General features: G+C 47.8%; 1 protein-coding gene and 1 long non-coding RNA gene across 2 annotated transcripts in view; both read right to left on the bottom strand.

Annotated features, from left to right (window-relative positions):
- Positions 1 to 7381, bottom strand: part of ZNF831 (zinc finger protein 831) — a 106647-nt gene extending 99266 nt beyond the window's left edge. Inside the window, exon 1 of the mRNA XM_070247419.1 lies at positions 7051 to 7381. The gene's annotated coding sequence lies outside the window, so the exon portion shown is untranslated. The remainder of the gene's footprint in view (positions 1 to 7050) is intronic.
- A 9766-nt stretch (positions 7382 to 17147) lies between these two features.
- LOC138920143 (uncharacterized) lies at positions 17148 to 26117 on the bottom strand. Its single transcript, XR_011430849.1, has 5 exons — positions 25990 to 26117; positions 25141 to 25258; positions 22419 to 22662; positions 18872 to 19030; positions 17148 to 17660 (listed from the first exon to the last, which is right to left on the bottom strand). It is a non-coding gene; the product is annotated as an uncharacterized lncRNA (long non-coding RNA).
- Positions 26118 to 27218: the final 1101 nt, after the last annotated feature.

Below are 27218 nucleotides of genomic sequence, written 5' to 3'. Positions count from 1 at the left end.
AGCCCTCTGTAGCTCTGGGTGGCAGGGCCATCATACCTCTGCCTTCCCTTCATCGGGTGGGCTGGTGGCCCCTTGGGACAGTCAAATATGTCCGTCCAGCCTCCCAATCAGGTCTTGGCAGCTGGACCCTCCAGCCCGCCTGGGCCACAGCCAGCACAATAAGCGCTTCACCTTGTGGGCCTTGGAGCGCGCTCTCTTGGTGAAGCAATCAGCTCCCCCTGCCAAGCTTTGCTCCTCAGGAAGCCCAGCCCGAGAAGATGCGCCCAGCCAGCGAGGAAGGCCTGACAGAAATCAGGCCCTGACCTTCTCAGAAGTCAGGCGGGGGGTCTTAAGCATGCTTCACGTCTCATTGACTCCTTCCTCTTCTCTTTGGGTCCAGTTGTGCAGAATTTGGCTCAGAGAGGCTGAACTCAGAGAGTGTGGGCCAGGAGCCAATGCACGTGTTCTCCGAAGGAAAGTTGTGGGGAAGCCAAGCTGGCGGTGAGCTCAGAACAGGGTCTGCGTGAGACACCGCTCCAGGCCCCGAACAGTGAGCCACTCAGCCTGTTGGGCAGGGAGGTGGGGGTGTTAGGCAAGTGGGATTTTGATTGCCTTGTGTGGACCCCAGCTGGCTAAAGTCCAGTTACCTACTTTCACCCTTGCCCGCCGAAAATCCTGTCTCCACTCCACAACCGGACGGAGGTTTTTTAAGCACAAAATGACACCACACATCCCCACTCTAGTCACAACTCCTCAATGGCCCCGTTGGTCTCAGAATTAAGTGATGTCCTCTGCCTGCAAGGCCCTGTGGGCACCAGCCTCTGCTCACTTCCCCGGCCCCTTCTCAAGCCCCACTTCTTGTTTCTGCACCACAGCGACACACCGGCCTTTCAGCCCCTTACACTCCTGCTCGAGCCAGGGCCCCCGCGGGAGCCACACCCACGGCCTCAAGTGTCCTTTCCTTTTCTCTCCACCTCATGGCCTCCCACCAAACCTTCGCATCTTAGCTCAGGTCTCGGCTCCTCCGGGAAGCCTTCTTAGATGCCCACCCCCTCCCCGGGTCCCATTCGCCCGCGCTCATCACAATGAGAATCACACAATCAAGGTATCATTACTTGACATTGCAAACCCCCTCGGGCAGGGAACTTTCTACCTTGTGGGCTGGCAGGGGTGGGTGAGTGGACAAACCCTCCACCCTAACTGAACTGCTCACAGATGCCCCTCCTCACTCCTGCTCATGCTGCTCCTTCAGACTGGAGTTCCCTTCACCTGAAGTCCACGTGCCAAAGCCCCTGTCTGTCGCCATAGATCCGAACGTGGCCCTCTCAATCACGGCCTCCAGGTCTCCCCAGCTAGAAGTGATCCCCCCGTCCTGAACCTCAGCAGCACGTTCTCTGTGGCCCTTTGGGGGTGTAACTTTACCAACCTCACGGTGTAACGGGTTTAGCTTGGTTTCCTGGATTCTAAGATCTTCAAGGCAGAGCCGCAGCTTTGGCGTTGCTGGAGCTCTTGCAGCCCCTGAGTGGTGCGTGGCACATAGCACTGACTCATATAAAAGCCCAAACTGACAGCGCAGTCGGCCAGCAAGACCTTGGAGCCCGGATGTGAGGGAGGCAGCCAGGACGCACACAACTTTACAGCGGAGGGAAAGGAGGATCGTCCAGGTGAGGCAACTTGCCCCCACCACTCAGCCAGCAATCAGCAAATATACCATTTGGACACAGGCTACCTGGCGCCATGCCAGCAGGCTTAGCCACTAAACCAAGCTCCTTCCTTCAGGGGACAAGAGAGAGGGGCCCCCTCCCCATCAGTCTTCCCTGGGCTCAGCTCTCCTCTTGGAGAACGTCTCCCAACACATGGGCTTCAGTTGGCACCAACATTAGGACCAGCAAATTAACTCTAAGAGCACAAATCCCAAACCATTTCGGTTAAAATTGTTGCAAATCACCATAAAGAACTTATCAAAATAATGCTCCCTCCTCAGACGGTCCATGCCCAGGATCCAGGTTCACACTGTCTTCTATTTGCCTGGCAGTGACCCATCTGGCCGGTTACAGAGCAAGGGAGGGAATGGCAACCGGAGTCGCACCTCGGCTCCGTGTCTCACTAGTTGTGGGTGAGTCACTTTACCTTTCAATGCCTCCGTGTATTCCTCTGTGAAGCAGGGACAATAATAATACAGGCACTTGTGAGAACTGAGTACAAGTTGCTCATACAGGCCAGGTGGACCTCGAACACCCAATGAATGCTAACGGTAGCATTGCTACTGCCATTATTCTCGTCAACAGCCTCCAATCGTGGGCATCCCAGCAGGAGGATACCCAGGGAGAGGGGGTGCCTCCTTCTCTCCAGAGAAAGGTGCCAGAGAAGCCTCCAGAAAGGTTATCCCAGGAGACAGGAGCCATGAGGCTTGCTGGGAGCTCACAGATCAAGGTGGCAAGTCACACACACATCAACATGCTCCCCCAGCCTCACGCATCCACCTCCACACCAGCCCCCTCGCATCCTCATCCCGGCCGAGAGAGAGCACGTGCATGCACTCGCTCAAGCACACACACGCCTCCTACCCCAGCCCACGTGCACCCCGGGAACGTGGACCTCTCCAGGGGCCCAGCAGTGCTCAGCCTGGTACACCTGTCCTGCCGGAAACCCAGGGTGGCAGGGGGCCATGCTCACAGATCTTTCATCCAGGTAGGTGAGCCTGCTAGGCAGGCAGGCCAAGAGTATTTGCATATAATTTGCATGTGTTGACACAGCGTCCCATCTCTGCAGAGAGCTCTTCCAGGCTAACCTGTTATTACTGCTTCTCTGAAGCCTGGCGCTCCTCAGTGCTCGCACTGCTCACCCACCTACTACCGGAAAGTACTATGAAGCGAGACAGGCCGGGAGCAAGTCACACCGGCCTCCCTGGGCCTCAGATTCTCCCCTCAACAATGGATAACAGCACACCTCCATTGGACAAACCCAAGGAGACCTTCCCCCAACACACAATGTTAGCGTGTGCCTGGAGCTGAGCCCCCGTGGAGGGGACGGTAGACTGCTCTGTTATTAACAGAGAGCCAGAAGGCAAGTCTGATGAGGAAGCTGGCCAGATGAAATTTCTGAGTCTCGCCTGGTGGATCCCTATGCTACAGTTACTAGTGGTAGCAAATATGTGAAAATACAGGATGCCCAGTTAAATTTGACCTTCAAAGAAACAATGAGTAGTATGCTAGTATAAGTATGTCCTGTGCAATGTTAGAGGCATGCCTATACTAAAAAAGTATGCATTGTGTTGTATTGGAATTCAAATGTTGACTGGGCGGCCTGGATTTTATCTGACACCCCGACCCGGAGCCTGAGCCCCATTGGCTTCTAGAATTACTAATATCCTGTTTTCTCACCGCTGCTACCTAAGCCCAGAGGAAAAGGGGCTTTATTTCCTACATGTCCAGCTTCCCAACGTGGGGTAGGAAGGGAGGGCAGGGGTTACATGGGAGGTAAATTGAGAATTGCTGAGGGGAGAGAGAGAGGGAGGGAGGGAGAACATGTGTTTCCTAATTTAGTTAAAAATCTAAAATCTGTTCCTCTTCGGTTTCTGTGAGGAGCCCGATGGTTATCACGGTGAACGTGAGGCCGCGTTTCCTGTGGCAGAGGGGACGTGTGTTTGCATCAACAGGGCCCGTTTCTAGGGCTCCTCTCAGGATGTGAGGCCCGTGGCAGGTCACAGAGGAAGAGGAGAGGCGGCCGGGGGGGCCTGGGGGCAGGGGCTGCTTGGGAGTTAGAGTCTAGCTCTGGGCAATCCCTAGAGAGCTCCAGCCCGTGTAGGGTAAGAGCCTCCCCTCCAGCTCTTTGCCCAGCTTCCCCATCACACACCAGTCAGCTGGGACCCATCATGGATGCAGATTTGACAACGTGTCCAGTTCCTTGCTTATGCTGGGGGCCTGAGCCAGGCAGCACAGAGCAAAGGGGGTTCTACCCTTCACTCAGAGTTACCATCAAATGCAGAAGGCTCAGGCACGAAATGTACATTGAGAGCTTCTGCTCGGTACTCAGGACTCTGCGGCCTGTCTCTCCAATGGGCCAAGCTCAGGTTTTCCCAACTGGGGCACCTGTTCTTCCAGAATGGGCTGAGTGCCACAGGGGTGCCATATATTGATGCTACAGGTAACGTGTGCCTCACCCAGGAGTGACAACTTTTCTTCAAGATTTTTTTTAGGGGAAAGTGTTATTTTATAGTAAGATCAATGGACAAACTATGGAGAACAATGCAAAATTTTTGTATTTTTAAGATAAAATGCAAAAAATAAAATGTATAAGGCTCAGTTTCCTCCTCCATCAAGTGGCAACAGGGAGCGTGCCAGCCTCGCAGGGCCATCGCGAGGATTAAATGAAGAAATGCCGGTCAAGCCCTTTTGTGCACAGCCCGGGCTGGGGGGAGACCTTCTCCGATCGGAACTTTGATTACCACTGAGACAGGGCTCCCCCATAAAGATTCCTTCATCTGGGCTTGCACATCAGACTGCACTGTGCCTAAGGAAACCACAAAGCAGATAAAGGACTCCAGGTTTGGGGCACCAAAGAAAGCTTTCACTTGATTTTCTGATCGCATCCTCTGGTCTCAAACAGAGGACGAGAGACTGAAAGTCACCTGCCTTGTCTGACATGCCAAGATGGACACCCATCTTGTACATTTGTGGCCACAGACATGGGTGGCCTGGAAGGGGCCTGAGATCCTTGATACCAATGGAGAGACCATCCACTGGTTCCCCGCTCATGGCCTCTCATCAAGGCTGAACACAGGTGTTCCCAGCCCAGAACTTTGCCTGCTGAAAATGCCAGGCTGGAGACGCCCTGGGGAAGGTTGCAACCAGCAGTGTTCAAGGAGCATGGTGTTCAAGGAGCACGGTGTGGTTAGGAGGGAGGACTCACCCAGACACGCATAGCTAAGATGGGTGGGCTTAGGTTTTCTGAATCAGCTGTCTGGGTGAAAGGATGGTGTTGAGCCTCATAGCATGAGACCCAAGGCCAACACCCTACTTGCTCATACCCTCTGAGTTCTGACCTTTCTTAAGAACTTCAGAAATTCAGTCAGTAGTGGTAAAGCTTCTTGAGGACCTAAAAATTAACTTTGTCAATGGTCATCAGAGATCATCTACACTGTTTGTATTTCTCCACTCAACAGAGAGGCCAGCCACGTGCCGTGGGAACTCTCCTAGCCCACTCTGAAGAGATTGTCCATGCCCCTTTTTTGGATGGATCTACCATAAATGACTTACGAACTAAACGAAGACTACACATAGTCCTTGATAAATGGCACGGAACGACTAGTAGACAATGGCTTGTTCTGACTCTGGGATAGTGGGAGAGTATTCTGAATAACTTCACAGAGTACAAGGGATGTCTTTTCTAATTAGGGGCCATGATGTAGTCACACTTTGTTGTGTTGACCTAATAATTGTTGCAAACGTACAAAAAGTTGTCCCAGGAGTTCGACTCCCACTTGGCCTTCCATTTCTCATTCTTGCCTCTTTCTCAAGCCTGCTGTTACCCTGTTGTCACCTCAGAAAGTGGGGCGCCATGCTCACAATAACTCCTGCATTTAAATTGCTCTTCAGATTTACAGCCTTGGCTCTGAAACAGGGACAGGCTTTTTCAGGGTAATTAGCCTCACACACAATTTCAGCCAACATCCAAGCTGCCCCAGCCCAAGAGAGAGGTCCTGCTCAAACACTACGCTTTGTCTACACTGCATTGGAGGATGTTCCCCAGTTGTGAAATCTACTTCGTCAAAATCAGCCTTGTTTGGAGATTGGGGGACCTCATCTTCTTTGTGGTAGTAGAGCTGCCCCCAAAGACGCTTTTTTTTTATTCCAAGCCATGATCCAAAATCTTTTTTTTTTTCCAATTTCAGCCTGTACAGCCTTTCCTTTTTGAAAAACAAAGCATAACAATTACAATTCTCCCTTGGCCAGTGGCCAGACATCCAAGAGCTGGAGCCAGGAGAATAACGGATACACCCGGAGAGGGCAAGGTCAGAGCGCGGAACATTCTGGACACATGTTTGTGTCGGACACCAGACCCTGAAGGAATGGAGAGCGCCCATATGTGAGGGTCGACACCTCTGTTTGAATGACATGCTAAGGCCCTTCAGAACCCGTGGATGAAACATGCCTGTGACATTAATTAATGCCAGGAAAATGTAACAGCAGATCTTGGAAACTAAAAATAGACCTATGCCAACTGATTCATCCCCTGACTGCACAGAATTCGGAGCTTTGTTTTCTGCTTCTCTTCTGCATGTACGTTACATTATGGCCTTTTTCCCTTCCCTCCATCTTTGTCGTTCTTGTTTTATTTCTCTCCTTCTTGTCGAGAGGTTTAAACCTTCCAGAAGAGATGTCCCCACTCGGCTACCCTCCGACCCACAAACATGCTTAATAAGCAAGGAAATCATTTCTTTTCCTGGCTCACATGGTTGTGAGCTATGTAATTTGTGCTTAATATTTTCCATGCGGATGTTTCTGCCTGTTGCATCACACACAGAACGCTATAGCTTCGTTTCCGATTACAGTCCCTTCTATTTTAAACTTTGTTGATTTCTACTGGGAAGGAAGCCTATTTCATACAGATTAGCTGGACAGCTGGGTCTGATTGCTTCTGATTACCGGGCTTGGGGCCACTGGGGAAACAGGTTTCCCAAAGCCCCTTGGATGGAGAACCAGTCCATATGGCCCCAAAAGGATGGGTCAGTGCTCGCTCGAGGGAGGAAGGGTCAGCAGCCTCAGTTGGAAATCAACAGGTCAAGGCAAAGGCAGGATCAGACCTTAATCCACATCTCAGACTCAGGAGGCTGTGCTGAAAGGTGGAGGAGGGGGATTAGAAGCCCCCTGGTTCAAAAGCTCTCACAGGGACCTGAGTGGGGGCTTGTGTCAGAGATAACTGCGTGTGCTTAGAAGGAAGCATCCATCATGCTTGCCTCGTATAATCACTCGGGAGGCAACAGACAAGGCTCAATGATTAAGGTCCCTTCACCTGGCCTTGCATCCCAGACCTCCAGGTGCATAAAGAAATCACAAAGTCCTCTCTCACCTTTAAGTGGTCAGTCCACAGGCAGGTGGGGGCTGCCGCGCTCTCCCGAAAACCGGTGGCTCCGATGAGGCAGGAGAATTCTCCCTGCTCGTCCCATCTCTGCCTTTGCTTCTCTTTATGCCTTCTCTAGAGAAAACCGAGTGCTGGAAATTTTTTTTAAAAACTTGTGTGTGTGGAGGGTGGTGGGTGTCGGGGGTGCCGGGGCGCTGGGGGATTGGCAGAGGGACACCGGGGGGTAGGTGTGCAGCCTGCCCTGGTGTGGGTTCGGGTTTAATGGCCGGCGCTGGTGATATGGTTTGCCTGCTGAAGCTCATTGCCACTGCAGCTCTGTGTGTGGGCGGCGGCAGCTACACGGCTGGGTTTCAAACCATTACACTGAACATTTGCAAACAGACAAAAAAACAAAACCATCCAGTACAAATGGAAACTTCTGTTTTCCTTTCTCTTTCTGCACTCTCTGCCCTTTCACCTCTCGTCTTGGGTTTTGGAGGAAGAGAGTGAGGGTGCATATTTCTCCCTCTGGACTCCCCCGGCCCCATGTCTTTCAGACACACCGTCTACCCCCATGGCGACCGACATGGACAGGGGCGTCAGATCATCAAGACTAACCTCACAGCTTTGGGGACACACAGATATTTGAGAAAGATTTCCTCTTTGCCAGGGTCTTGCTGGGAAGCCAGCCTCTGAGAACTATCACACCCAAGAAGGGTTTGGGCTTCCACATTTGGCCATCTCTCATCCTTCCTAATTCCAAAAATACCTTAGAATTGGCCATCAAAGCAGGTGGAGGTGCACTTTCATACCTCGGTGACACTTTTCCCAAGGACTTTGTGTGAATGGTGGCCTGAGATACTCCATGAAAAGAAAAAGTCCAATTACTATGGTCAAATTGCTCTGGGAACTGCTGCGTCCTGTATTGCTCTGGGATAATCACGGAGCACATGAGCAGGTAAAGGCTCTGAAAAGTCCTGCAATAAAGAATTCTATTTAATTTCATTTAATCTAATATTTCCAAAATGTGTATGACCTAAGGTGAAAGAATGCCCTCTCCTTAAACAACGCCACCACCAATGACAACCCTCACACACATACGAACACTAGTACCCACTCCCCCAGTGGTAGCTTGACCCAAATTAACTCTTTCAGTCAGAGAGCAAGAGAAGGCAGCAAAGATAGATAGCAGGAACCAGGAGGTGAGAATTCACCTTCTCAGGACACTCTCAGCTTGGTATTAACGCGGTGCCCCAAATGGTTATCAATGTACATGAGATTGGGGTTCTGGCAGCCCAGCGAACACAAAGGATGCAGACGATTCCTCAGGAGTGTGGGGGACTGTCAGTGCATCTTCTCTCCCGCCCCAGCAAATCCCCTCCTCACTTCTCCAGCCCAGATTGGGGGGCAGCCTGTGGCTAGGAACTGACCAAGCTCCCAGGGTCACTGTGGGGCAGACCCGCTGAAGGAGTTTTACAGCGTCCTGCCCGCGGACCTCTCTGGACACTATGAAGGTCAGACGAGGTGCGTGAGGCTTCTTCTAGAGCGTGCCACTTAGGAGGCAGAAGAGCAGAAGCAGAAACACATAAACTCCAAGAAACAAATGTGCCAAACAGAGGCATTCAGGGTGGAAATGACTCTGACAGCAGAACAAGCAGGGAAGTTGAACAGGGGATGGGAGGGGAAATGATGGTGCCCTCTGCCGCATTTGGGGGCCTCTGTGGTCCATCCGTGCCAGCAGACTCCAGTTCTGTAGCACTCATGGATGGGGCCTTGGGCAAGCCCTCTCAGCTCTGGCCTCCTCTTCTGAAAACTGTTCTCAACTAGGGGTGATTTCCCTCCTGCCCAGGGGACTTTTGGCAGTGTCTGGGGGCATTTTTGGTTGTCAAAACTAGGGGACAGCGTTATTGGAATCCAGTGGGTAGAGACCAGGGAAGTTGCTAAACAGCCTATGATGCCCAGGACAGCCCAGCAACAGAGAATGATCCAGCCCAAATGTCAACGGTGCAGCAAAAGTGGAAAACTTGGCCTAGGCGGACCTCAGGGCCTCCGCGGTGGGGATCAGGCAAGACCATGCACGTGAGGGCTCTGAGTAAACCAGAAGGCAATTATGCTATATTTGGTAAGAAAGAGGCTTCCATAGTGCTCAGATGGCATTTAATTTCTTATTGGGTGACAAGATAGAAACAGATGGGAAGTGGAGGAAAATCTCTCTGCTTCAGACCAAAAAGAGAGAAGGCGCGCCTGCTTTATAAACACTCCAAATTACATGACTTGAAAAAAAATAATAAGAAAAGGAAAGAAAAGAAATGCCTCCTCTTACTTAAGTACACCAGAGAACTTGAACTCTGTGTGAACAAAGTGAAATGGGTGTAGAAAAGCTTTAAAAAGCTTGCAAGCGCTTCGACGGATAATCATCGGTAATTAGAGCATTTTATAGAATCCATTAAAGAGGCTTTAAACAAAGCTGAAATTATTTGTTGACCTTTCCTCTGAAAGAGGGGAATGGTTGTGCTGACAACACTAATGCGTCCGGCCTGGTTGGGGGTTTTCTTTTAAGGAAATCTTCAGCAAGGCTTGCAATACTACCCTCGGCACACGGCAAATTACTAGAGGCCGCCAAAAAGAGAAAGTGAAATTAAAGTTCAGGCTCATGTTCCAGGTGACTGCCCAGCCTCAAAGAAGAAAAGTTGTCCACCTCACTCTGCCCTCCCACTCCTGTAGGACCCCCAGGGCAGGACCCAGTCCAGGCCCAGGAGAGTTTTCTCCTGATGTGAAGTCCCAGGTGCGTGTGAGCTCTGGAGAGGCAGGTAGGGCCAGGCTGCTGTGGCTGAAGCGAGGCGGAGGCCCGTCTCAGGCGGGAAGGAAGAGAGGACGTGAGGGGGAATAAGTGCAGAGACCAGCGCCCTTGCAAAGAGGCTTTCAAGGAAGGAACAATGAGCCAAGTTCCTGACGTGGACACTGAACTGGGCCCACACTAGCCAGTTACATCAGCTTCCTCCTGGACCGAGAAGGGAGAGCAAGGACAACCTGATAGCCTTGACTTTCTGGTGCCTTCCAACCACCTATCTGCTCACTGACCAGGACAGGCAATGGTCATGGATCTGAGAATTTTCTATGCCAGCACTTTGCTTGGCCCTGGGAACAAAATGGTGAAGGAAAAACAAAAAGCACAGTCTTTGCCTTCAGGGGGTTCATAGTCAGTTGGGGTAAAAAGACAAAAATCAAAGAATGATGAAAAAAATCCAATTCATTCAATCAGTCATTGGCCGAGAATTTGAACCTCTATGATTTGTTACGCACTATTCGAGGAGAAAAAAACATGCAAGCAAATTACTATAAAAAACGACAATGAAAGGGAACGATATTATGAAACTCTAGCTGAAGAGTATTGCTCATCAAAAGCTCTAAAGCCGAGGCCACCTCTCTTTGTTAAAAGGGTTAAAGGGGCCAGGTGTTAAGGACCTACTGATCTAGGCTGAGATGGTTGGAAAGGGAGTAGCCTCCCATCCAGCGATGCAAGTGGAGCACCAGGTTCTGCACCCCTTGAAATCATCGTCTGCTCCACAACCGCTGTGAACCCCGAGCTCTGGAAACACTACCTCAAACAGGAAGTAGTTGCTGAAGAAGAAGAGGACCCAAACCATCCAAGCCACAGAGTTGAGGTCTCCTGGAGGGAAGGCTGTTCAGAACCTAGGACAGCTCTCATGTGCCCATGGTCTAGCTCCCCACCCTCCCAGGGGGCTGCCAGCCTGGAAGAGGTGCCCAGCTCCCTGCTGAAGTGTTTCCCACCAGGGGAATCAGTTGCTCTTCACATCAGTGTCTGCTGCTTTCTGCATGCCTCACTCCCTCACCTCTCAGCTTCCTCTTGGCTTCCACCCTATTCCCACTGCCAACTCCTGACTCTTTCTGCCTGATACTCAAATGTGCCAAGAGAGGATCTAATTGGTTCACTTAGTCCATATAGGGCCTCTCAATTGGGCAGAGCTTGCCTTCTGGGCCAATCTGTAAGCAGCACACCATCTTAAAGATGCCAGCTGTGGGGTCAGTCTGCCACCACTGAGCCAGCCTCAGACAAGGGACAGACCACATGAGTTTTCCCCAAGGAACACAGCCAGAATTCCATGGAGAGTTTCCCTCATGATACAGGAGTGCTGGGCAATGGGGGTCCAGGTCAATCTGGTGGTTCATGAGGTCATTTCACCTGGTTTACAGATGAATTTTTTAATTGTAGTATTTATATTTTTATTTTAATGTGACTTACACAGTACTATGCTAGGGAACAGATCAAACTTGAGTGTTTCTCTTTTAAATCGATTTTAATCACCAATTTAAATAAAAATATTAATTTTCTTCTGATGCTTATGTGGAAATCTAAATGAACTAGAATAGCTAAAATGATTTTGAAAGGGAAGAACAAAGTTGGAGAAATAACAATACCCAATTGTGAGACTTACTATATAGCTACAATAATCAAGACAGTGTGGTATTGATGGAGATAAACACGTAGATCAATAAAGCAGAATAAAGAACCCAGAAATAGATCCACACAAATATGCTTGAGTGATTTTGACAAAGGTGCAAAAGCAATTTAATGGAGGAAGGATAATCTTCTCAACAAAAGATGCTGGAACAATTGGATGTCTTAGGCAAAAAAAGAAAAAAGAAAAGAAAAATCTATGCTAAACCTCACACTTCATGCAAAAAGTAATTCAAAGTGGATCATATACTTAAAGGTAAATGTAAAACCATAAAACTTTTAGAAGAAAACATAGGAGAAAAGCTTTGAGACAGAAGCAAAGAGTTCTTAGACATAACACTAAAAATACAATCTGTAATAGAAAAAATCAATATTTTAGACTTTATTAAAATTAAATCTTTTGCTCTGCAAAAGACACTGTTAAGAGGATGAAAAACAAGCTTTATTGAATAACTGGTGCTGGAATAACTGGACATGCACATGCAAAAAAAATGAATCTAGATGCAAACTTTAAACTCTTCACAAAAATCAACTCAAAATGTATCATAGACCTAAATGCAAAATGCAAAACTATAAAACTCCTGGAAGATAACACAGGAGAAAACCTAGATTACCACGGGTATGGCGACGACTTTTTAGATACACCACGGAAAGCATGATCCATGTAAGATAGAACTGATAAGCTGGACTTCACTAAAATTAAAAACTTCTGCTGTGTGATAAACAGTGTCACGAAAATAAGAAGAGAAGCCACAGACTGGGAGAAAATATTTACAAAAGATATCTGACAAAAGACTGTGATCCAAAACATATGAAGTGCTCTTAAAACTCAACAATAGGAAAACAGACAACCTGGTTAAAAAATGAGCCAAAGACCGTAACAGACACCTCACCAAAGAAGATATACAGATGGTAAATAGGCATATGAAAAAATTTCAACATCGTATGTCATTAGGTAATTGCAAATTAAAACAACAATGAGATACTACTATATACCCGTTAGAATAGCCAAAATCTGGAATACTGACACCACCAAATGCTGGCTAAGGTGCGGAGCAATAGGAACTCTCTTGCTGGTGGAAATGCAAAATGGTACAGCCACTTAGGAAGACAGTTCGGCGGTTTCTTATGAAACTAAATATACTTTTACATATCAAACAGCAATCGCACTCCTTGGTATTTACCCAAAGGAGCTGAAAACTTATACCCACAAAAGAACCTGCACGCAGATGTATATAGCAGCTTTATTCATAATTGCTAAAATTTGGAAGCAACCAAGGTGCCCTCCGGTAGGTGAAAGAGTAAATGATCTATGATACATCCAGACAGTGGAATATTATCCAGTGCTAACAAGAAATGAGCTATCAAGCCATGAAAAGACATAGAGGAAACTCAAATGCATATTACGAAGTGAAAGGAGCCAATCTGAAAAGGTTGCACACTATATGATTCCAACTATATGATGTTCTGGAAAAGATAAACCTATGGTGACAGTAAAAAAGATTAGTGGTTGCCAGGGGTTGGGGGAGAAGAATGAATGGGCAGAGCACAGAGGATTTTTAGGGCAGTGAAAATGCTCTACAATAATGGGTACACGTATTTATACATTTTTCCAGACCCACAGAATGCATAACATCAAGAGTGAACCCTAATGTAAATGATGGACTTTGAGTGATGATGATGTGTCAATGCAGGTTCCTCACTTGTGACAAATGTACCACTCTGGAGAGCATGCTGATAGTGGGGGAGGCTGTGCAGATGTAGGTATAGGGGAAATCTCTGTACTTTCCTCTCAATTTTGATGTGAACCTTAAATTTCTCTAAAAAAATTGTCTTTATGAAAAAAACTGGAAGAAAATATTTGTAAACCACGTATCTGACAAAAGACTGGTGTCCATAATATATAAAGAACTCTCAAAACTGAACAGTAAAAAAAGCAATCCAATTAGAAAATGGGCAACAGACGTAAGCAGGCACTCACGCAAGACGACAAGCAGATAGCTAAGGACATGAGGAGGTACTCAGCGTGGCAGCCACTGGGAACTGCAAACTAAAACCAGGCTGAGACATCACAGCACACCTATGGGAATGGCCAAAAGAAAAAACTACCAACAATACCAAATACTGGCAAAGATGGGGATAAACTGAATCACCCGCACGTGGCTGGTGTGAATGTAAACGGTAACAGTCACTCTGAAAGACGGTTTGGCAGTTTCCTATGAAATTAAACACACCCTCACTAGACAACTCCGCAATTGCACTTTGGGCATTTGTTCCAGAGAAATGAAAAGTTATGTTCACATACAAACCTGTATATGCCTGTTTATAGGTGCTTTATTTGCAACAGCCAATAACTGGAGAAAACCCAAATGGTCTTCAACAAGTAAGTGATTGAATAGATTGCGGTGTGTCTATACCATGGAATACTATTAAGCAGTAAGAAAACAAACAACTGATTCGTTCAACAACTTGCATGAATCTCAAGGTAACTATGCTGAGGGAAAAAAAAATCATACACACTGTATGATTCAATTTATATAATACTCTCAAAATGAAAAAATTGTAGAAATAGAGAACAGATCAGGGGTTGCTAGAGGGTTAGTGCCAGAGAGTGGGGTGAGACCGTGCAGGGGCAGCCCAGGAAGCTCCTTCGTGGTGATGGACAGTTCTGTACCTTGACAGTGTCCACACGTGATAACATTGCATAGACCTACATACGTACACACATGAGTGCAGGCAAAAAGTGGCAAAATCTGAACAAGGTCTGCAGCATAATGAATTGCATTGTACCAATGTTGGTTTCCTATTTTTCATATTGTGTATTTAACATAGTTTTAAGATATTACCACTGAAACTGGGTGAAGGATCAACAGGACCTCTCTGTACTACTTTTGAGCCTACAGTTATTGAAAAATAAGTTTTCAAAAGAGAAAAATATTACTTAAATAGCAGTACAGGTGATTCATGAATTCAGCAGAAAAACTGTGATGGTGACACAAGACACGCCCAAGGTCTGGGGATGGCTGTTCCTCTGGTGCTGAGGGGCCTAGCCCCACCAAGAGGCACCTTTGGGCATCCGGGCCTTAGACACCCAGTGGACATCAGAAGCAAGACTCCAGCTCTTCTCCAGCTCAGGGCTGGTCAAATTTAAAATCACAGTGGCCTCTAAGTCCAAATGAGCCCACTTTCTAAATGGCCAGAGGCCTTGTTTAAACTCATCTGAAATTGAATTGAATGACACAGCAGATGTCTTTGTGATGAGAGCAGCCTCAGACAGAAATAACACGTTTCATCAACTCTAAGACACACAATTGCAAGAAGCACCATTATTTTTTGTTCCCCTGTGAAAGAAAAATACACTGCCAATTAAATCATGACACAATGCTTTCTTATCGCTTAGAATTTTTAATTTTATTTATTGAAAGAGTTCTTTGAGACTTAATTAGACAGATTTTTATCACATATTACTATTGTGCATACATAAAAATGAAAATACAAGTAAAATAAATTGGTTGTTATTCCTCAAACTTCTTTATACTGAGTCCAGCCCTTATGACTCACTTTTCAACTCAAACTCATCAATGTCTGGGTTTTTTCCACACTCTCTCATCCTCTGTGCATTCATCCATAGCACTGATGAAGTGGCATTTCTTAAAAGAATCCATAAAAGGATTAAAAGTCATGAGTGCTAGGGTCTTAAGCAGACTGTAAAATTACATGAAGGTTTTTTGCTTTGGTTCCCACTTCAGCAGTGTCACTAGACACGTATGATTTGCTTGAGTCCTCCATCCCTACAACCACGACGTTCATAGTGGTTAAACGAGGGCTCCCTGTCCAGTCAGGATTTTCTCCCTGTCCGCTGACACTGGTCAGTTTCATATTAGTTATGTATGTTCACTGCAGAGGGGAACTTCAGACTTGGATGCTGGTCATTTTGACGTTCACACACACACACAGGCAATTCGACTATGTCATGGCCTTAATAAGACACTGTGGATGGTAAGATCCACTCTGACTTCAGAAATACAAATGTGAAAAAAACGTTCATCTTAGCAATAATAAAATACGGTAAGTGGAGAAATAAACAAAATTTTGTCTTAAGTGCTATGAAGAAAATAGAGTAGGAAAACATGACCAAGAGTGGCTGGGGGGAGGTGGACAAAGAACCTTTCTGAGGACAGGATATTTGAGAATAGGTGCAGAATAAGAAGGAGAAGTTTGATTATGCTCCAGAACCAAACAACCCCCAAGTCTCAGTGACCTAAAACAAGAAGTTTCTAATTGATGCTCTGTGTCCATAAGCAGGGAGGCTGAAGTATCTTTCTCACGTCAAGACTCAAGGTGGGTGCAGAAGCTATGGTCTGGAAAATCTCCAGTTGCCATGACAAAGGGAACGAAAAGAGGTAAATTCCACGTGCGTTCTGAAAGCTTTCTCCTAGAAACGACAAGTCACTCTGCCCACGTTACCCTAGTGAAAGCAAGTTACTAGGGCTACCTAACTCCCAGGGGCTGGGGAGTGGAGCACAAGCCACCATGTGCTTGTGAGAAGAACCAAAAAGATCTGGTGACCAGCAGTAATGATGACCATACAAGCAAAGAGCAGAGCAAGCACAAACACAGCGAGGTACAAAGAAGCCTGGCGATAAGGGGACAGGGAAAAGGTCAGGGCAACCGGAGAAGGGTTGAAGGAGGGACAGATGGCAGAAGAAGACAGCTCCCTGAAGAGTGGAGATACCTGTCCTAAAGCCCACACATGCTGGAAACCCCAACTTCATCCTGGCCGTGACCTCACATGCCTGTAGACAGAATTAACAACTAATTGTATAATGAGGTGGTTGAATTACACCTAATTTCCACAAATGCTTTTGTTGAGCAAACATTGCAATGCCAGAATGTGGTTTTCAATCATTTAATTAGTCTTCCAAAATGCTCCAAAATCGGTGTTAATCACTGTTTTAAAATAATACATTTAATGTGTCCTTAAATACTGTGTCTCAGCCTTAATCTTGCAGTTAAATACGTTGAGTAACTGATACACATTTCACACCTGGAGCCTGCAATCTTGGAAATAATGCATCTCAGAAAGCAGGTAGCCAATGGGTGAGGTCCAAGGGGCCTTAGCAATTTTCTTTGGGATGGCCAGGAAGAGAGGGGCCTGGCTCTTGGATTTGGAGCGGATGCAGAGATGAGGCAGGCATTAAAATGAAGGACTTGGTCTTGATGCAGGGTCAGAGAGAGCCTATCTTAGAATAACACAGCTGTGCCCATGGGAATCTACAGGCACCGCTGGGTCCCTCCAAGCGGTGCTGGGTTGCTGTAAATGCTCTGTGGGCATTGTCCCCACCTGCCTGGAGACTCTGCCCGGATGTGGCCATGTCAGTGATGCTTCTGAAAACCCAAGCTTGAAAACCGCTGGTGGACTGGTTCCTCACAGCCCCGACTCAACACAAGATCCCTGTCCCACCTCAGCTTAACCGCTGGGGAGCTGATGTCAAGTTCAAGGGGATGGAGAGCTGCCAGCGACGCCAGTCCTGAAAGCCCCATAAAGGTCCTCTTGAGACCCAGAGAATCAAGAAACATCTCTACACTCCCAGTTCTTTATCCCAACTTCACCAGTGAACAGAAGTCAAGAGGGATTTGTCACATTTAATAGAAAAACATAGTGGAAAATGCAAGATATTTTTATCTTGTATACTATGCTTCATTGATTCCCTCCAAAAGAGGGTTTATTGGGAGCACATTAAAGGCATTTTAGAGTATACGACATGTCAATAGTCTGGATATTGCAGTCTTGGGATAAAAGTTTTTACTTTTGTCATAGAGACCCCACAGTCACAGCGGCTTAAGCAAGATGGATGTTTCTTCTTTTTCTGTTATATAACAGTCCCAACACAGGCAGTCCAGGAATGGGTGGCGGATCCACAGAGTCAAATGCCCAGGCTTTTTCTAACTGGTTGGTCTGCCTCCCCGGCATATGCCCTGCCCACTGATCCAAGATGGTGTCCCAGCTGCTTTTAGGATGGACAAAGTGGTGGGAGGCGGGCACACTCCTCCTCTGTAAGGGCTTGACATGGAAAGTGTATAATTCTTTTCTCTTCACATCTCTTTGGCCAGAATCTAGTCAGAGGGCCATATTTACCTGCAAGAGAATACAGAAAGCCTTATTTTTAATCTGGGTGACCATAAAAACTGGGGGATGAGTTACTCTGAGACAGAATGGATAAGTGATGTAGGCAAATAATTTGCAGGCCCTCCCACATTGCCCTCCATGAGTTTGGAGTCTGCTAGGGAAGAAAAGCTTGCGGTCGAGTTCCAACATCTTGTCTTAGAATGGGCCAAACACCTCTTACCACTGAAGCTCAGAGGAAGGGGTAGTTTTGGGACCAAAATCAAAAGGGAGCTACAGTATCTACCGCAAAGGATAGTTACAGGCTTAACCTGAACTCAAGAGTACAGAGACAAGCTGGGTGCTGGAAGGCAGAATGGGTTCCAGGATCACGGAACAGAACTTGAGTCCTGCTCTACAACTCACTTTCTGGGTGACTGTCAAAGGCAGAATTCTAAAGACATCTCCCCACAAGATTCTCTACCCCCAGTTATTCGATCAAACATGAGTCTAGGTATGGCTGCGAAGAGGCTCTGCAGATGGCATTCAGATTACTAGTCATCAGACTTTAAAGATAAGGAGAGTATTCTGAATTATCCAGGAAAGGCCAATGTAATCACATGGCCCTTAATAGCAGACGAGGAAGGCAGAGAGATGCAGGAGAAAAGAAGGCCAGAGATAAAGCAAAAGGGGAGGGAAGAGCAAATCAAAGCATGAGAAAGACCCAACTACCAATGCCGGCCTTGAAGGGGGCCATGAGCCAGGGAATGTGGGTGGCCTCCAGAAGTGGAGAATGTCCCCCAGCCCCTTGAGTAAGAAAATGAGGACCTCAGTCCTGCAACTACGTAGAACTGAATTCTACCAACAACATGAATGAGCTTGGAAATGGGATTTTCCCCAGAGCCTCCAGACAAGAACACAGCCCCACTGACTCCTGGATTTCAGCTTTGTGAGACTTGGAGCAGAGAACCAGCTGAGCCCAACAGATTGTGAGACAATAAATGGATGCTGCTTTACGCTGCTAAGTTTGTGGTAATCTGCTTCGGCAGCAATAGAAAATCAATCCAGGGACCTGGGGGAAGTCCCTTTTTGGTGATTCGTTTTTCTCATGGGTCAACAAGAAGAAGAATAGCAGTTACTCCTCAGGACTGTTATGAGGTTAAAAGAAGACAGCTCGAGTGGCTGGTACATAGGAAGCAGTCAACAAATTCTCCTGTTATGAAACAGATGATGATTATTCTCACCTTGGTGACAATGGGGCCATTGAGCACAAATGGAGATGGCACTTTAGACAAAAGCCCAGTAGAATTCCTCCCTTTACTGAGCAATCATGGAGCTCCTTCTTGATGTCTGGCGCTGTCCTTGGTGCTGGGTCACATCACTGAGCAAGACGGGCACAGTCCCTGCAGGGAGAAGAGGACAACAAGCACATAAATAACCAGGAGAGTAAATCAGATCTTTGTGGAGAGAGGAAGCCCCTCAGGCCTGGTCCGGCTGCTTTGAGGCTCGCATGGGGCGGTGGATGAGGGGAGTGCTGGCTGCTGCTGTTACCCGTTGTCCACTGTTCAGTAAGATTCTGGGCATCATTGTCCAGGTTAGAGGAGTCTGGAGTTGTCCCCAATGCCACTAGGAAGCTGGCACGGAGCTAACACAGAGACATGCCCAACACGTCCCCTGGGAACCAAGGAAACAAGGAAGAGAGTCTGGACTGTGACTTGTTCCCGTATCAGGGTGCTGGTCTTCCCTGCTGACCATCAATGACCCACACTTCACGACAATGACCCTCTAAACTCTGGAGCTCAAGAATGAGCAGAATGGAAGTCAAGCAGAGCCTAAAGGAAAAGGAGAAGGAAGAGGAGGCATGACATCTCCATCCAGGGCCAGCCCTTGCCTCCCTGCTCTGAGCCTCCCAATCTCTAGAATGAAAGAACAAAGGGAGAAGATCCCTCAAGTCTCCAGCTCCTGGGCTCCGACATGTGCTTATTCCTCAATCACTCAACCAGCACTGATCTACTGCCCGCTGTGCACCCAGCCCTGCATTCATAACTATAGATTGACGCTTTGGGTTCCCTCTTCATGCTTGGTAACTGTCAAATCGAGCCATATGGAACTACCTGGTCTGTCAATGGGCAAGGCTGTCTGGTTCTGCAAAGAGGTGCAGATCTGCATTCACATAGGTTGCTTTAAATCATCTTGAAAATTGACTTTGGGAGAGAACTTGACAGGTGAGGCGTGTTTTCCTACTGGAAAAACAAGCAGAGCAACAGCCCAAGGAGACCCCACAGCAGTCATGTGAGACCAGAGGTTGAATGGGCCCTCACAGATCAATTTGAGAAGCTTTCAGCTGCGCTCAGCAGCACAAGGGGCTCCTGTCAGGCCCTAGGAACCTCAGTGTGCAGAACTCCAGCCCAGCGAGATTTTCACCTGGGTCATCAGGGCCCGCGAGGCTGGAGAAGCAGCCTGTTGCCCCTAACTGGCTCACCTTCTTCCAGTTGAGCGATGCTTGAGATAGAGTTAAGGGTTTGCAGAGCACTTGAGTTAATTCACCAGTTTAGCAATCCAGTAGTTTACAAATAAGTACGAAAAGAACAAAGAATGCAAAATGCACAAAGATATTTCCAGAAGACAGGCAAATGTCCAAGGAGCGCATGAAAAGATGCCCACCTCTAGGATCGCCAGGAGAAGAGCAAGTGAAATGAGATCACCACGAGGTAAAATGTTGCCGACACTTGGGCAGCAAAGGTGCTGAGAGATTGCCATTCTCTACCCGCTGGACGGGCATGCAAAACGGTCAACTTTTGGGAGTCCAACATGTCATTAGTGGAACAGCAGTTAATCATCTAGGAATTTTTGCCTGACAACAGAATCAGACAAATCCACAATATGTATGCACAAGCTGGTTTGTTGGAGCCATAAAATGCTACTCCCCAACCACAAAAAACTTAAATCCCCAACAAAAGAGGCTTGGCCAGGGGCTGGCCCCGTGGCCGAGTGGTTAAGTTCGCGCGCTCCAGTGCAGGCGTCCCAGTGTTTCGTTGGTTCGAATCCTGGGCGCGGACATGGCACTGCTCATCAAACCACGCTGAGGCAGCATCCCACACACCACAACTGGAAGAACCCACAACGAGAAATATACAACTGTGTACCGGGGGGCTTTGGGGAGAAAAAGGAAAAAATAAAATCTTTAAAAAAAAAAAAAAAAAGAGGCTTGGCCAGCTAAAATTATGGGACATCCACACGGTGAAATGCAAGGCAGTCATTTAAAATGCTGGTATAACGGTACATTTTTTGACTTAGAAAGATGTCTCTATCACATCATTGGGCAGAAAAATAGCAAGTTACAGAACAGCACACGACAATGTTCTCATTGATGCAAAATTGCTCATACAACGGCGCGTGTGTGTGCCATGCAGGGTGAGATGCTGCAGAAGACATGAATACAATGTTAGCCCTCTGTGGAGAGAACTGGAGAGATTTTAATTTTCATCTGTATGCTTTCCTAGGTGGTTTGAATACTTTACAATGATGACGTATCATTTTTATCATCAGAAAAAGTACAATAAAAACAGTTTCCGTCTTAAGAAGAGAGCAAATTCAATGAGGCACAGAGAATGCAGGCATTCTGAAGGCCCTTGCCTTGGCAGATAAGTCTGCCTCCCGCCCTGGAGAGCAGGACCCTGCAAAGCCGTCCCTGCCTGCACCTGCACGTGCCGTGTCAGACTTCCCTGCTGCCGCCCCATCGCCACGTGCCACTCACCCCCCCCCCCCCACTTCTGCTGGCAAGTTCCCATTCATGCCAAGAAGCAGGCCTCCCTGCTCCACCTCCTGGCCCCATGAGGACCACAACGCCCAGAGGGACACATGCACAGGGCTCAGAAGTGGAGGACGAGCAGGCGAGGGCCACCACTGGGAGCATCGTTTGAGGTGCAGGGCAGAGTGGGCAGCAAGAAGCCCAGTGAGGCCACGGCTTCTGCAGCCAAACCGGGCATGTGTCAGTGACCAAGGGACTCCACCTCCTCTTCTGCCCAATGAGATGTGACAGTACCTGCCTTGCATGGATCCCCAGAGCTGATGCACTGAGGGCTAAGTACGGCCTCCTGACTGGCTGCTGGTGCCTGGACTTCGCAGAGGGAGCAGACAATAACATGAATCATTATTGTTATTAGCTGTGTGGTTCCCGCCCTTCGAGGAAGTCCTGTCTCCGACTGGCGGTGAACTTTAAGTGTGTGGTGACCTTGGGCATCGAGGATCAGGGAGCTGTACTTGAGCGTGAGGAGAGAGGCCTCTCTGATGCTGGATGGGGCCGCGCAGAGAGGCGGGCAGGTGAGAGCAGGAAGCGTAGCGTTTCTGCACCCTCGCTCGGCCTCAGAAGAGCATTTCAGGCAGAAGCCCGTTCAGAAGCAGCTCAGGCTTGCTGAGCACCTACTGTGTGCCACACGCTTTCACGACAACCTGTGATGGGAGTACCGCCAGCCCTCGTTTCAGATGAGGAAGCCGCGGCTCACAGAGCTGAGTGACAGCCTAAGTCGCCCCACCAGTAAACATCAGAGGCAGGAGCTCAACTAGACGCTGTGTCCAGAGCCCCACAACCACCCCGAACTCCTGGACCTCCTGCCTAAGAACCACATAGAACACCTCTTACACCCTAAAGTCACAGATGTTTTCGCACCCATAGGGAGTTTGGGGCATTTTATCATTTCTGGGTTAATCTTGCTATCAGTGGCTTCCAAAGTCACTGTCAAGCTCTGAGGGAAAGAGAGAGAACCTTGCATTTCAAAAGTGCTCGTGTACCTTCTGAGGAGCTGAAGTGCATGAAGCCCGTGTCACACATGAGCAGGACAAGGACCAAAAGCCCCAGATGTATTTTCTGGCGCTCGCCAGCGATGTGCAGGATGAAAGGGAGGCACATCGGGTGACCCTTTGCTTGGAGCACCAGCCCAGGACACCAGCAGAAGTTCAGTGCACCCTGGAAACGAGGGGACCTTTCACACTTTGAAAATCCGCACGTCTCCCAACTGCTACAATGATTCACGTCCTGTTGGGAAAACACAGGGAGGCAAGGACAGTGAAGCCGAGGCCAGGAATGTGCTTCTGGCACAGCCCGAACACACGCCCCTCAAGAACCGGCCCAAGAGGAGCCTCCCCCAGCACGTCAATAACCCTCCCTCCCTGATAACAGCAAATGTTGGTGGATTCTGACCAGATGCCAATCCCTGCTCAGTCACATTCCCACCAAGCCTATGTGGAAGGTACTTTTACTCCCCCTCCACTTGACAAACGAGGAAACTGAGGCTATGAGGTTAGGTTCATTTTTTTCTCTCTCTAACACACACCCAACCCAAGTGCCACTGGCTCTACCTTCAATATACATCCAGAAGCCTAAAATTTTCACAAGGCCTGAATCTACTTAATAGTATAAACAGCATAACTGCCGTTCAACAGGTGAATGGTTAAACCATGGTGCTTTCATGGACTGAAGGTTTGTGCCCCCTCAAAGTTCATATGTTGCAACACTACCCCTCAATGGGGTGGAATTAGGAGGCGGGACCTTTGGGAGGTAATTCAGATTACATGAGGTCATGAAGGTAGAGCCCCCACGAATGGGATTAATGCCCTTCAAAGAGAAGACACCAGAAAGCTTGCTTCCCCCCTCTGCTCTCCACCACACGAAGATATAAGAAGCCTGCCATCAGTAAACCAGGAAGCAGGTTCTCATGAGACACTGGATCTACCAGCACCTTGATCTTGGACCTCCCAGCCTCTAGAACTATGAGAAATAAATGTTTGTTGTTGAAGCCACCAAGTCTATAGTAATTGGTCATAGTAGCCCAAATGGACTAAGACACATCCATGGAATACTATGCAGCAATAAAAAAGGAAGAAGCTATTGATACACTCAACAACTTGGACAAATTTCAAGGGCATTCTACTGAGTGAAAAAAGCTAGTTATCCATACTGCATGCTTCAATTTATATAAAATTCTCAAAATGACAAAATTACAGAGATGGAAAACAGATTAGTGGTTGCCAGGGGCAAGAGATGGGGAGTGGAGTGAGACCATGCAGGGCCAGCACAGGGAGCTGGACGGCTCTGTATCCTGAAGGTGTTGAGGGTCATATGGATCCACATATGATAAAATTGCATAGAAGCACACATACACACGTACACATGTATGCACGAAAACACTGGCAAAATCTCAGTGAGGGCTGTAGCATGTTAATAGTATTGTGCCAATGTCAATTTCCTGGTCTTGATAATGTACTATAGTTACATAAGGTGCCATCCTTGGGGGAAGGGTCCATGGGAGCTCTCTGTAATATTTTCATAACTTCTTGTGAGTCTAAAATTATTTCAAAATAAAATGTTTTAGACAATACCTCCGGAATCTGACCACTTCTCCCCACCTCCCCAGTCTGAGCAGCAGCATCTCTTACCTGGTCACCCGAGTGGCCACATCTCAGGTAGAACAAAGGCCTAATGCACCGATGGCCGGCAAGGCCTCCGGTGATCTGCCCACCAGCCGCTCCCCAACCTCGCTTCATCTCATCAGGACACTCTCGTGCCCGGCTCTCCCGTGGCCACCACCTTCTCCTCCTCCTGATTCCAGAGGCCACCTTTTCAGAGAGGCTTTCCCTGACCCCTCATCTATAGGACCCCTTCCAGGTCTGACATGGGAGGGACACAGGGAACTTTCTAGAATGATGGAAGTGTACCCTGATCAGGGTGTTGGTGATATGGCGGTACATTGGCCAAAGCTCATCAAAGTGAACACATTTGGAGCTGGCCCCGTGGCATAGTGGTTACGCTCAGCACACTCCACTTCAGCAGCCTGGGTTCACGGGTTCAGATCCCGGATGCAGACCCACATCACTTGTCAGCCGTGCTATGATTGCAACCCACATGCAAAATAAAGGAAGACTGGCAACAGATGTTAGCTCAGGGAAAATCTTCCTGAGCAAAAAAAAAAAGTGAACACATTTGATCTGTGCATTTCACCTGATGTAATTATGCCAGATTAAAGCATACAATCACATAATTAAGAACTCCTCTCCGTTGTGACTGTTTCATCACCCTGTTTATCTTCTTTGTGGCACCTGTCACAATCTGTCATCATCTATGTGTCATTTATCATTTATGTGTTTCCTTGTTTATTGTCTGTTCCCTGACGCATATGCACACACTATGCGCACGCACACACATATACACAGAGTTATAAACCCTCCACACTGGGCGAGTCAGAGGCCTCTAGGACAACAGGAGCCGGATCTGGCCTCTTCACACCTTATGCCCAGCATCCAGCTTGGTACCTGGCTGGATAGAGTGAACAGATGTGCACCAGGCTCATCTCTCCACATGTGTGCTGCACGGTGAGCTGGCCAGGAAGAGTTTCTGGTCTTTTCTACCCTGTATCCTCCCCAAAGCCCTCTTCTTTTGTCTTGGCCAGAAGAAGATCAGCCTAAATTCAGAAGACTCCAAATGACAGACAGATTTGCTCATGTGATGAATACTTACTGAGCGATGAGGGATGCAACAGCGACCAAAACAGCCAAGGCCTGCTCTTAAGGGTCTTCCATTCCAGAGGGGTGACAGACGCTAGGCACATCGACATCTCACAAGTCAGGAGATGAAACTGCACAGCAGAAAAATAAAGTAGGAGACATTTGAGTAGAGCTTGAATGAAAGGATGAATGAGCCAGGCATGTGTCTGAGGAAGCAAGTTCTAGAAGTAGAAGAAAGTAAGACTCAATGACCTCAGTTGACAGCATGTTTGGGCTGACCCAGGCAGAGCAAGGGACAGGAAGACATAGGGCCTCGAGGCAATAAGGACTTGGGACTTCACTCTTAGTAAGAGGACAGCCGTAGGAAGATTTGACCAGAGAGTGGCATGATCTGACTTAGATTTTAACAAGATCTTGTGGGCCACTCTGTAGAGGAAAGATTGCATGACGCAAGGGAAGGGCAGGGGAGCCGCGAGGTGAGGAGGTCATCACCCTGGGGAGCAGGGATGGTGACCTGGACCTAGGAGACAACGATGGAGGTGGTGAAATTCCAAACTGTAGAGTCAACGGGACATGCTGATGGGTTAGACATGGGGTGTGAGATGACGAAAGGAGTCAAGAATCACTCCAAGAGTTTTGCCTGGAGCAACAGGAAGAAAGGAGTTGAAATTGACTCAAGAATAACTGATATTTAATCCACCATGGGAGGTGCATCCTCGGGGGGGAATCAAGAAGTTAGAGATGGTTGGGCTTCAGACGGGGACAGTCAGGTTGGCAGCCAAGGCAAGGCCCAAGCAGCACTGTAAACTCAGAACCCATCGGCATAACACAGGTGGGTGGAGACTCGCTTTCGAAAGCTCACCTGGGCAAGAGTCAGGGGACGAGGCCAAGGGCACACCAGCATTTAGAGACCAGGAGCTGAGAAGGATCCAGCGAAGACTGAGACAGAGCAACCAGTGAGGCTGGCGGAGAATCAAGAAAGAGCTGAACCTAGAGGACAAACAAAGAAAATCTTTCTAGAAAAAGGAAGTGAAAGACCATGTCCAATGCAGCTGACTAAGGACAGACCTGGAATCAGTCCGCCTTAGGCCTTTGTGAACAGGAAAAGAGCCGCATCTACAGGATGTGGAGGTGAAGGCTGAATTTCAGTGGATTTGAACAAAAATGGGAGGTAGGTGGAAAGAAGAGGAACAGTCAACTCTTTGAAGAGATTTCGGGTAAAGGGGAGCAGAGCAATAGGGTGGTGTTGGAGGAGAATACAGGATGAGACTAGCCCTTTTTTTAAGGTGACAGAAATAACATCAAGATATAAACAGCTTATTGGAGAGGGGACTGACATCGAGGGAAGGAGCATGATAAATGCAGGAGCGAGCACATGAGCACATGGAGACATTGGCGGAGATAGGAACACAGACCGCTGAAAAAATTGCATTTCCTAAGAAATCCGTTACTTTCCAGCACGGGTGATGATTAAAAGTATCTTCTAACGAAGTGTGTTCTGCCAGGTAGGGACATGGGCATGAGGGACGCTCGATAAATATTTGTTGATGGATTGATTTTCAAGTACGATTCCCGCTGAACTTGAACACACCGAGTTTCATTTATAATTGGAAGCATCTCGTTGCATCCACCTAGTGAGCTGAAGTCCTTAAAAACAGTTTGCTCTCAATCTTACTCTCACTCTAGCCAGCCCACAGCCTGGCCCCAATTTATATTATCACTTCAAAATTGGTGAGGCCTGAATTAAGGAGATTTTACTGCACTCTCAGCTTTAGATTAAAATCAATGCTGAACCCAAATGCAAGTCAATGAAAAATGGATGCGTAAAGCAGAAACTAATAAACAACTCTCCCATATTTTCCTGTGAGACACGGGCCAAGGCCCTCCCTCCATCTTCTGAGCTTTTCCCTAATTCCTCGGGATGCCTCCAATAGGCACGTCAGAACCTGCAGACCCAACACCGACTTTTCTGTCTCGGAGGGAAATGGAGCCCACTACTGTCAAAACCAAAGTCCTCCTCAATAGGACTTGTTGAACAAAAAGTGTACCCATTAGGGCAGGGCTTCTCACACTTTGGTGTGTGCACAAATT

Source organism: Equus caballus, chromosome 22, assembly GCF_041296265.1.
Source record: "Equus caballus isolate H_3958 breed thoroughbred chromosome 22, TB-T2T, whole genome shotgun sequence".
Classification (NCBI taxonomy): Eukaryota; Metazoa; Chordata; class Mammalia; order Perissodactyla; family Equidae; genus Equus; species Equus caballus.
This window is presented reverse-complemented; position numbering and strand designations above follow the sequence as displayed.